The 10,462-nt window shown below is 41.2% G+C and overlaps 1 long non-coding RNA gene across 4 annotated transcripts; it reads left to right on the top strand.

Annotated features, from left to right (window-relative positions):
* The first annotated feature begins 420 nt into the window (after window positions 1–420).
* Window positions 421–9,989, top strand: LOC110083087 (uncharacterized). Of its 4 annotated transcripts, XR_002301224.3 has the most exons (5): window positions 421–1,370; window positions 3,266–3,357; window positions 5,163–5,237; window positions 6,489–6,617; window positions 9,565–9,989. It is a non-coding gene; the product is annotated as an uncharacterized LOC110083087 (long non-coding RNA). The 4 variants fall into 4 exon arrangements; XR_013544272.1 differs by having other exon boundaries at window positions 3,266–5,237; XR_012086503.2 differs by lacking the exon at window positions 421–1,370 and having other exon boundaries at window positions 1,474–4,800.
* The last annotated feature ends 473 nt before the right edge of the window (window positions 9,990–10,462 follow it).

Genomic DNA, 10,462 nt, shown 5'->3' with positions numbered 1-10,462 from the left:
CAAATTGCATGGCTCCAAGTGCACAGACTGATTCCCTTCCCAATCTCATCCCCATTCTGGTAGGCTACCACCTCACGAATGCTACAAACAGGCATGCTCTTTCCTGCTGAGCTGTTAAGCTCAGGCAGGAGAGGGAAATGGGTGCAGAAGGATGCCCAGGCTTTTATATCTATTCTCTCTCTCAGGCATTTATATCTATTCCTCTCTCTCTCTCTCTCTCTCTCTCTCTCTCTCTCTCTCTCTCTCTCTCACACACACACACACACACACACACACACACACACACACACACACACACACACACACACACACACACACACACACACACACACACACACACACACACACACACACACACACACACACACACACACACACACACACACACCAGGGTGACATACTCTGGGATTTGTCTGCATGCCTGGAGATTGAAGGTAGCAAAACCATTTTCTAAGACTTCAGTTGGTGCCCTGAGATCTGGAGACTCTATTTGCATGCTCTGGCCAAGAAAGGGTTGAATAATTCTGAGACTGCAGAATTCATGACAAGTTGTATTTTCAAGTTGGGGAAACCACTTGAAGCATTTGTTGTGCTGAGCTATTTCAAATGCTTTTGTTTGATTTGTTCATTGCAAACAGCCGAAAGTCTATAAATTTTGACAATAAACCTGATTTGCAATGGGGATTGAAAATTTTTGATTACAACCATACTGTACTCCTTGAAACACTGTTACTGCCGTCAGGTAACATTGCCAGTGCCCACTAAATCAGTCCCATTAAATCAACAGAATTCCCCCAACTGTTGACTTACTGCGCAGCAATTCATTCAGTGTTCTAAGTTACCAGTCTCTGATACTCTGAGCATCAGCATGCCTTACCCCATAGCAGTAAGAGCCCTTTTCACACCCCTGGACCATGGGTCTCCAAGTTGGTCAACGGCATCTGTCTGGGACTGAGTAATGAATACTATCTGTTTGGGATCCAGAACTTACTTATTTGATGCTTTAAATATGTCTATGTAAATATCTTTTCTTAAATTTAAAATTTTGGAAAAGGGAATGTTAAAAATAGGACTGGGGGAAGGTATGTTGTTTCGGGGAAACCCTATCCTACATTCTTGACCACTGTTGCCTCAAACCTCTCTATATTTCCTTCTTCCAAAGCTTTGAACATTCTTTTTGATTTTCTGCCTTGAAAGGATGGGAAGACTTTATGGATCTGAAATAAACACCCAAGTCTCCAGTGCTGCGTCACAAACAAAGTGGAAGCACACAACCCTCTCCTTTTTTTGGCATGATAACTTTTTTGAGAATCTCCCTGCAAGCAGCAGAGTGAAGAAGTGGCAAGGAGAGTGTGAGAACACATTTTAGGGTAAGGAACCTCTGTGGGAGTTGATGAAAGTCTGTGGAGAGAAACAGCCAAAGATGTAGAGAATAAGACATTGTGGTTGGACGTGGGAGGGCTCACTACTTCATGTCTAAAGGAAACCATTATAAGATTATCTTAACAACTACAGGCCCACTGCCAACATTCAATTCTTGGGCAAGTTGATTTAGAGGTATGGAAGCCCAAAATGTGGCTGTCAGACAGGTATCAGCAGATATGAGCACACATCCTTGTCTTGGCACACTTTCATTGGCTCCCTGTTAGTTTCCACACTCAATTTAAGATTTTGGTCATAACCTGTAAAATCCTTAATAGTTTAGGACCTCGATATTTGGCCAAACATCTCTCCCGCAAAATAGCCACCCATTCCACATGCTCCTCATAGTCCTTCATGTTAAGAACTGAACCACCCAATGAAGCCAAAAAATGTCAACAGTAGGAACCAAGCTTTCTTGGTTGTGGCCCCTTCCCTCCAGAACAAGTTTCCTACAGAGCTTTGCCAGGCACCATCTCTCTCTGATTTTAGGAAGCTAATTAAGAACAGATTATACAAAACTGACTTCATATGTGAATATAGTCCTGAGATGTTCAAACAAATTGTAATTTGGGTATACTGTTTAAAGGTAGTTTCAGCTAGCAACAGGGTATATTGTATTTATTATGTAATGTTTTTGTGTATGATTTTATTGTATCTTGTGGACCTCCCAGAGAGTGGCAACACTAATGAGGCAATATAGAAATAGAAATAAAATAAAATACTAGATAGCAAGTTGATGCAAGACCACACAATGATATTTATTTCAGATCCAACTTGTTTTCAATCAAGCTGGCATATTATCTATTTTTAGCAAATTAAGAACTGGATTCTTTTGGAAAAGGGAAAGAAGAGAGAGGGCGGGGGGGGGGGGAGAGAGAGAAGAAAATGCAAGGGAAAAATAAATGCTATATCTAGAGTCAGCAAATCACACAATTAAGCTGATATGACGAGGTGATTAGAACAGTGCTGGGAAGCCTGTGGCTTATACAGATTTTGTTCATTGTCAATGCCTATAATCACATTCTCTCTGGGGATGATGAGAATTCAACTGAAGGGCCATATATTTTCTGCTTCTAGAAAAGAACTCAGGGCATCTCCCAGTGAGATGGCATCAGGTGTTGGAAAAGTAGGAGTGATTTTACTGTAGTTATAAACATGTCTCTTCCCAATTGTTGAACGTTGGTTGGGTCTCTTGCTATAGAAGCATCTCAAAAGACAGCTATGGAGATCCCATGAACTCTACATACCCACTTTTCTCTGGACCCTTGTGGCCCTTTTCATGAAATAAGGAACTCCTATTACTCAAATGGAGTGTGTTTTTTCTGAGATGCATTTGAATAAGGTTCACCAGGATGATTTTAGCAAGACTCAAAGCTAGGGATATAAACTCTTGTTTGTTTCATCCTTACATATGGGATTGACTAAGCACAAGGCAATTCTTCCTGCCTGTGGGAAGGTGAGTTTTGTGGAGGTGGATATTTTTCTTTTCTTTTTCTTTTCTTTCTTGCACTCTCAAGTACAAAATGATAAGGATTTCTTTCTTTCTCAGCTAAGCAAAATAAGACTTTAATGGAAACAACAGCAACTCAAATAACACAATTTCCATAGAATTATACTTTGTTGCAAAAACGTTAAGCATTAAAAGCATTGGAGAGAATATTTGTGTCTTTTTTACCAATCAGCAACTGTTCTGTGTTTGCTCTTGCCCTCTCCCTCTCTCTCTCTCTCTCCCAGTCTGCTTTACTTTTCAAAGGGCAAGAACACAATTTTGGCACAAACAGTTTGCAGATATTATGGAGACCCTTAAGTGGAAAAATAATCACTTTCTTTTTCTCTTGTGCAGAGGTGTGAATCGTGGAGGGGGGAATTGAAAATTCCTTGTCAAAGTGTCTTGTCAAGCTGAAACAGCCTAAGTGAATGAGAGCAGAGAATTCAGTAAGTGTTCTTACATTTTTATCAAAGGCCCACTTTTATCTATGAATGTTCCAGGAAGGTACTGTTTCACAACCTTTTATCCTTTCTTTTCTTTCTTTTTTTTAAAAAGGTAGAATAAATATATTTGTAGGGCTACCTTAGACATAATCAAGGAGAAAGAATGGGGTTTTGGTTCTTACAGATTTACTTCTAACAAATAATGTACTATATTGTTAAATAACAATGATAACAATAGTTTTTTTTAAAATCATGCCCATTTTACAATTAGGAATTTTTGAGAGGTACAAGTTTCTCTTTTACATTTCTGTTATCTGTATGTACATTGTGGTGATCAGGCCTTAGCCAGAGAGGATCAGGAAATGTATTCCCTCTTAGGTAATGAAAAATAACAACGTCATCGATAAAACAAAGCTAAGTTTTATGGGTGTAGCCTTTAAGCAAACATTGAGCAGAACGCACACTTGCTCTCTTTGTTCCATTCCATTTACAAAAAACAGGCTGTGTACATCCCAAAGCCATGGCAGATGCTTACTATGGTGGTAGTAGCCATGCATTGACAGCTGCAGCTGAACCCATCAGATGATGGCAAGGCTGAACCACCTGGTGTCCATATTGCTTACTCATCTTCCAAGGCTGACAGCCAGTGCCACCAAGATTACAAACCAAGTTTGTTTGTGCATACGCATTTTCACAGTTTTATCTCTCACACTTCTGTTATCATTGTTAGTCGGCCAGTTAAGAGTTTATATTTGCATTCCATAACATAAGGTGAATCACAGTGACACATATCAGCACGATTAGTGGGTCTGTGATTCTCAAAACAAATGTACTTTCCTTCAACACTGTTCACCAAAGCAGAGGCATCCATCTGTGTTTTGTAGGATTTTAGCACTACATCCCAGCAAGTTGTTGCTGTTATGTGCTATCAAGTTGCTTCAGAGTTAAGGTAACCTTGTGAATTATGGAGTTTGAAAAGATCTAACTTTAACAGCCCTTCTCAGATTTAGCAGACTTTTTTGAGCCAATCCATATCATGTTCAGTTCTCCTCTCTTCTTTCTGTCTTCAGCTTAGTATTATAGTCTTTTCCACTGAATATTGTCTTCTCATTATATATCCAAACTTGATAGCTTTAAACTTCTACTGAGAATTCAGGCTTGATTTGTTATAGAACTGATTTATTTGTCTCTCTGTTGTTCAATGATATTAATAAAGGTCTTCAACACGTTTCAAATGAGTTATTTTTCCCCTAATACCTTTCTTCATTGCCCAGCTTTCACATCCGGTCATAACAGTTGAAAATACCATTGTATGGATGATTGTGGCCTTGGTATCCATGGTCACGTCCTTTCACTTAAGGATGTTTTCTAGTTCCCTCACAGCTACTCTTCCAAGCCTTAATCATTTTCTGATTTTTCAACTGCAGTCTTCATACTAGAGATAAGGTAATGATGTGTTTATTTTATTTTATTTTATTAGATTTATACCCCACCCATCTAGACCAAAGGTCTACTCTGAACAATTCCAACTTCATTGTCAGCTTTAAAATTATGTAATTCTCCTGCAGTCATTAATTTTGTCTTCTTTATGTTCAACTCTAATCCTGCTTTTTAACTTTCTTCTTTAATCTTCAGTAATTGTCTCATGTCAGTACTATTTTCTGATAGTAATACAGTTTATTCTGCATATCTTATATCATTATCAATGTTTCTTCCACAATTTTCAATCCTTGATATGAATTTACTCCAGCTTTTGACATGTATCACATATAGGCTTTCCCCATCTCTGTTGCCCTTCCCTTTCTTAGACTATTTCTGCTGTTGCTTGGCTTGCCTGCTGCCACCTGATGGAGTCAAAAAAGAGAAAGCATCAAGTGGTAAAAGTAGGTGAAAAATCCTCCATATTCTACTACATTTAGATGTGTGTGTGTGGGGTAGTCTTTACCTTTTTCCCTTTAATTGTCTGCTTCATTTTTTGTTTGTTTCAGGAAGAGTGTTTTGTTTGTTTTGTATTTTGCTCTCTCTTTCTTTCTGTGTATTTTTTTTTTGTGGGGGAAAAATCATAAACCGAGACATTATTTTAAATGGATTTTCTATCATAAACTGAAAATTACATTAACGGAGGCATTTGTAAACTGAGGTACGCCTGTATCTCCTAATACCTGGTTGAACTGGGAGGGGTTTTGGAGAGGGAAAGGCCGAATGAACGTTTGGTGGAGAGAAAGACCAGTAAGAAATGAAAAGATTTGAGGATAAATTTCCACTCAAGCTGTAGTTGGCACAGGCTGGGTGGATGGAGGGGGAAAACAGTTGGGGAGAGAGATGGAAGACAGTACTGGCTTGAAAGGAAGCTTCTGGTGAGAAAAGCATGAATGGTTTTATTTAGTCCTTTTCTTAATACTAAATAAACTAATTTCCAGATAGGATTAGCCATGCCAGCCTATTGCTGCAACAACCAGAGTTTTGTAGCACCTGAAGACTAACAGGTTGATATGGAATTGACTTTTGTGGATTATGGCACAACAAAGACAAGTAACTGGAATGAATACATGAACCTCTACAGATTAGTATCAGTATGGTTGAAGCCGTCTGTCTTTGATCCATTTTATAAATGTATTAATGTTTGGGAACTGCTGAACAATGTCACTTGTGACTTGAAAATAAACTAGACTTCTCTGGCGGCTTGGTTTCAGCTTGGCAGCTTACCCACAAAGTTTATGCATCCAGATTCAAGAGGGTTATATCACTGATACCAACTCCCCAGCTGGGTACTAAGATTTTTGAGTATTTAAAAGGGGATAATTGAATTGGAAGATAAATGTTAATTGCAAAGAGATAAGTTAATTGAGTAATTGCATTGATTAATGCTGCAATTCTGTGCACCCTTACCTGGGAATTAGCTCCAGTGAATACAATGTGATTTCCTCCAGGCTAAACACAAATAAGATTGCACTGTAATGGTTGCAGCTTTTATTTCTAATCACTTTGACCTAGTCTGCTTAGGTGGTATAAGGCTATGTTTCCTACAAAACAAATTCGACTACATTAAAGAGATGTGACTCCTTGTAAATTTGTACTTTTTTGTCTGCAACCCAGACTGGAAAAAAATGACTATCTCTTTCTGATTTTCACAGTATTCTATTAAGACCTGACAGAAAAACTGCTGGGACTGGTTTGGAAGGTAGACGTTGTTTCCAGAATTATGTCAACACTGTAGAATACAGCCTCTCCACCCTGATCTGCATCTCTCTCAGTTAAAAGAGGTAAGGGCTTGTCCCAGCTTTTCTTATATCATGGACTGCTTCTCAGCATGAAGCTTTAGGCAAAATGTATTTTTGGATAACTTGCTTAGGCCAAATTTTGACAGAACTCTAGTACTACTGGAAAGACCTCAGCTTCTATAGCTAAAAACCAAAGTAGCAAACAGCGAAGAGGGAAAAATCATCAAAAAGCAAGTTCTTTAAAGGGACATGGCAATCAGTCAGGAGGACAACAAGACAGTGTGAAACAACCTTCTAGAGAAGCGTTCTCAGTGGATCTTCTTCTTGGCCGGCAGGAAGATGGGAGAAAGAAAAGGCACATTTATTCTGCAGAGCGTTTACGTAGGATAGATATAGATGAAGTCAGTTTTAAAGACTAACTTTGAAGTTGTTCCTATTGTCTGCCTGCTGTCAAAAGGGATTTGGTTTTTCATGCTTTCCTGCAATGTTTTAACCAAGTCCTATGGGACAATGTGAATGGGTTCAGGTTCAAATTTTGACAACTCCTCATTCTGCGCAGGAAATATCACAGAAGACATCTTCTTAACTTTCACAACTTCATCTTTATTGGTTACAGGCAAACCAATATTGTTCATAATTGGATCAAAGAAACTCAACTCAGGCAACATGCCATAACTGTCCAACACAAACTGCCTCCCCTCATCCATCGAACTCACAGGGGTGCTGGGCCAAACTTCTCCGTGTCGGTGGGCTTCCGGAGGGGAAGTAGTTGTGTGAGTTCAGCTGGCTGTGACTTGATTTCAGCGTTTTGGTAACGAAGCAATTCGTGCAGGAATGCATAATACGCTAAGTGCGTACAAATTTTGACATGGGGAGTGATTTTGGTACTGGGAAACACGTTTTCTGAATCAGAAAGCACAGGCTGAACCCCATATCTGCAGGGGATTGGTTACAAGCCCCCCTTTGGATGCTGAAAACTGTGGATACTAGTGAACACTCCAATAATAGCTAGCATGTTAAAAGAGCAAAATCCAAGAATATGTATTTTCACCTGTATCACCAGAACTGGCCAACCAAGGGAGCCAGAGACCATGCTATATATTCTTCAACAATAACAATACATAGTATGGTCTCGAGCTCCTTGTAGTGGCCAGTGTTTGGGGTAAATACATTGTGAAAGGACCTATTTCTAGGTTTTTTCTTTTTCTTTTAATCGTTTTCAAAATTTCAACCATGGATAAATGAAACTGTGAATACTGATCCAGTGGATACTGGGGTCTTACTGTATGTCCAGCCTAAGATAAACAGATGTCTACCCAACTGTCTGCAATACGTTTGCAATAATGTGCTCAATGCTGAAAGGGAGACAGAAAGGAAGCATTTTCTATTTATAGACATTTTAATTGAAATCCCATTGGCACTTGCATAAGATATGAGGCCACCTGCAGCTGATTGATGAATTGCAGGGATACATCATGGTTTCACCAGTCAGGCACATGACCAGGCATGTGACCCAGATACTCCTTGGCACCTTTCAATTAGCCAGGGCAAGTTACTCAAACCTTACGTAAACACCAGTATGCAAGCACCTACATAGAATAGGTGTCTGGCATCTACAACCAAAGGCCACCTAAGGCCAATGATGCCACCAGCAATGGAGAATGTGACGGGAGCAACTTAGTTCAGAGGCTGGCAGCAAGTCTGGCATGCATGAAGTTGCAGGTTCAGTCCCTGCCACGCTTCAAAAGGAGATGGAAAAAGGAGTTTACAGGAACAAATACCTCACTAAAAACAGTAAACAAAAGAAATACCAGAAACACATTCAAAGCAAAAAGGCACAACAGTCCATTCAAAATCCCAACCCAGGCAGCCAGTCCATAAGGCAAAGCTTGCATGAAGAGGAAGGTCTTCGCCAGCTTGTGGAAGGACAGCAAAGATGGGGCAAATCTGCCTTCCAGTGGAGGGAGTTCCAAAGGCTGGGAGAGTCTTTGAATCAGTTGCATCTTTGATAATACCAGGATGGTGTTAAAATACTGGCATGTGTTTCAAACACTTAGGGTTTTTTCTTAATGGGCTCCTTGTAATATCTTTTTCATAGCAAGGGCAAGAACAAAATATCCAATAAGAGGTTTAAAAAAAACCCCAAATGGTCAAAGGCTACATTGTGTGACTGTGCCCATCCTCATCCATTTACGTATTACTTTCATTTTTTTCCCTAGCTCACGACTTAGGAAAGTTCCTTTTGGTGCAAATGCTGGAAGATAACCTTTTGGAGCACCAGCCTAGAATCCTGTCAGAAGGCCAACATGGGGAGATTTAACAATCAGAGGGGATACATTTATAGGCCACTAATAAAAAAATATATTTAAAAAAATCATGCAAAAGGCAAGCTTTTTGTGGGTGAATCCCATGATCAGAGGGATTGTTGACATCATCTTCAGGACTCAGCCAATCCCGAGGGTGTTAGTGCTGCTGCCTTGGGAACCCAACCCTTTTCTTCTGGGTCTTGGTGACCTCACAGAGCCCCACCTCTCTGCTGGCAGATAAAAGGGGCTTGCTGGGCAGGGCAGGAGACCAGAAGGGAGGCCAGAGGCCAGTCCAGCAGAGAGAGCCATGGCAACTGCTTCAAGGGACCAAGCCCTTCTGCCCAAGGCAAGTTCTCTGGCAAAAGCAGATGAACTTGCCAAGTGGGCTTGCGAGGTAACAGCTCGAGGCTGGTGGAGATTTGTGGAGTCAAGCTAGCTGATGTTGGGGATGGACTGGGGGGAAGTCGGTGGATGTTGGCAGACAGAAGCTGGTGGAATCTGCCTGCGGAGTGGAAGAGATGAACAGGTGGATATTCCTAGTGGAAGCCAGTGAATGTTGCCAGGCGCAACTTTGGGATGAAGTTGCCAGAACATTGGTGGGTGGATACGCCTGGGTTGAAGTCGGTTGACAGCAGCGGACAAGCTCACCCCTTAGTTTCTGTTTTTCTCTCTCCCTCTTGCAGGGCCCAAAGCTTCCTCTTCCCCAGGGGGATGTGAGGGACCAGAAGGCAGGCGTCCTGCTGGAGCTGAACCAGGCTGTTGTCTTCGCTGAGGATACCCGTTGGAGTTGGGTACCCAAACACTGTGGCCATCCTGTAACAATAAACGAGACTCATTCCTTCCCTTCCACCACCGCTCCTGACATTTATCTGCCTGGCCTGGAGATTCAGGGCAGGCCGACATTTCCTGGCACAGCAGCTCATTCTCTGAGACCTGGCAAGCCTCACCTTCATCCTCAACACCATGAGCACTCACTCCATGGACAGCTTGCAGAGGACAAGTGGGGAGAAAATATGCCTCTTCAAAGAAGCTTACTGTCCAACCTCTCACGCCAGTGCCACTACTGAGGAAATGGAGATGGGCAATGAATTGAATTAAAATTTTAAAATTTTCTGGGTGAATCACATGATGTGAATGGGTTCAGTTTCAAATTCTGACAACTCATTTTGCACGGGAAATATCACAGGAGACATCTTAACTTTCACAGTTTCATCTTTATTGGTTACAGGCAAACCAATATTGTTCATTATTGGATCAAAGAAACTCAACTCAGGCAACATGCCATAACTGTCCAACACAAACTCCCTCCCCTCATCCATCAAATCCACAGGGGTTCTGGGCCAAACTTCTCCGCATCGGTGGTCTTCTGGATTGGAGCACTCCACAGATGGTGAAGCAGCATGGGTATCCGGCCCAGTCTCCTTCAGGGGGAGGAGTGTTGTAACGCGAGTCGGGTCATATCAGTTGGTGTCCTCTACCCTTATTCTTAGGAAAGACGATGACGGACCACTTCAGCGTTTTATATTTCACCTCGCCATCTCCCTTCAGTATGGGATCGGGAAGCAGCCCACCTAGTTTCAG

Source organism: Pogona vitticeps, chromosome 4 (genome assembly GCF_051106095.1).
Source record: "Pogona vitticeps strain Pit_001003342236 chromosome 4, PviZW2.1, whole genome shotgun sequence".
Classification (NCBI taxonomy): domain Eukaryota; kingdom Metazoa; phylum Chordata; class Lepidosauria; order Squamata; family Agamidae; genus Pogona; species Pogona vitticeps.
The sequence above is the reverse complement of the archived record's forward strand: the minus strand, read 5'-3'. Positions and strand labels throughout refer to the sequence as shown.